The sequence below is a fragment of the Orycteropus afer genome, unplaced genomic scaffold (genome assembly GCF_000298275.1).
Source record: "Orycteropus afer afer isolate SDZICR_OR568_19922 unplaced genomic scaffold, OryAfe1.0 scaffold00142, whole genome shotgun sequence".
Lineage (NCBI taxonomy): Eukaryota > Metazoa > Chordata > Mammalia > Tubulidentata > Orycteropodidae > Orycteropus > Orycteropus afer.
This window is the reverse complement of record NW_006921729.1, coordinates 4693225-4694492: the sequence shown is the minus strand read 5'-3', so window position 1 is coordinate 4694492 and position 1268 is coordinate 4693225.

Sequence of the window (1268 nt, the reverse complement as noted above, 5' to 3'; positions counted from 1 at the left end):
AGGCAGTATCACTACAGAAGTAGATTGCCCCATCTTCCTTCCGAGGAGTGGCTAGTGGGTTTGAACCGCCAGCCTTCTGGTTAGCAGTCAAGTGCCAAAATTCTGGTTTGTCACTTGCTGCTCTTTGTAAGAGGAAGATAACTTTCTATGATTGACAGGTTGGGAAGAGTTTGTCTTCCCTTCCAAATCAAACCTACTACCATCGAGTTGATTCTGACTCATAGTGACCACCATTGGGTTTCTGAGGCAGTAAATCTTTAGGGAAGTAGATTGCCCAGTCTTCCTTCTGTGGAGAAGCTGGTGGGTTTGAACCATCAACCTTCTAGTTAGTAGTCAAATGCCTTAAGCACTGTGCCATCAGAGTTCCTCTGACTATGTCAACCAGAGGGATGAACCCTGTCACTCTGTTGCCTTACTGACATTGCCTGAACTCCACAGAAAAAAATGTGTCTGTAGACTCTCTGGAAGGTTGACCAAGGGTGTCTGTTAGGCCTTTGCCCTTGATACTGAGTGAAGCAGGACATTGTTTTCCATGTGGCTGGTTGTCACCTTCTTGTCCTGGTCTTAACAAGCACCAATAAAGCATATATTCATCAGTTCACAATTTTGTCTCTGAAATGCCTGCTGCCATCACTGTAAGAAAGAAAGCACTACAGGATCAAGTTGGGTGAGTGTTATACTATGATTCAAAAATGGCCTCTGTATATTGGCCTCAAGTTCTTTACTTCTTCATAGTAAACTGGGGCTTGTTAGCCCCCCCAAAATCCCACTGGCATCAAACTCAAATTTGTACACATCCAACTGCTTTAAAAATAGCCCACATAAGCCAATTTTTATTTTTATATACTTATTTTTTTGTCCTTTTTTTTTTTTTTTAATTGTGATTTGGGTAAAGGTTTACAGAGCAAATTTACTTTCCATACAGCAGTTCACATATACTTTGTTTCATGACATTGACCACGTTTACCACAATGCACCAGCTCCCCTCCCACTTCCTCCCCCTAGTTACCTCTTCCCTGTATCCATCACTCCATTCACTCCTGCCCCCTGAGCTGTCTCCCTGTGCATAGGCAGCCCTTCTTTCTCAATGATTGTTCTCTCCAAGGAGTGTATCTAACTCAGATAAATGTTCAACTCATATGCCTGTCTTTTGTTTGGCTGGAAACCATAGGTGTAAGTTCAATTCCAGACCTGAAGGGCAGCTAGGGGCCATAGTCTCAGTGATTCCACCAGGCTCTATCAGACCAGCAAACCTGGTCCCCCCCCCC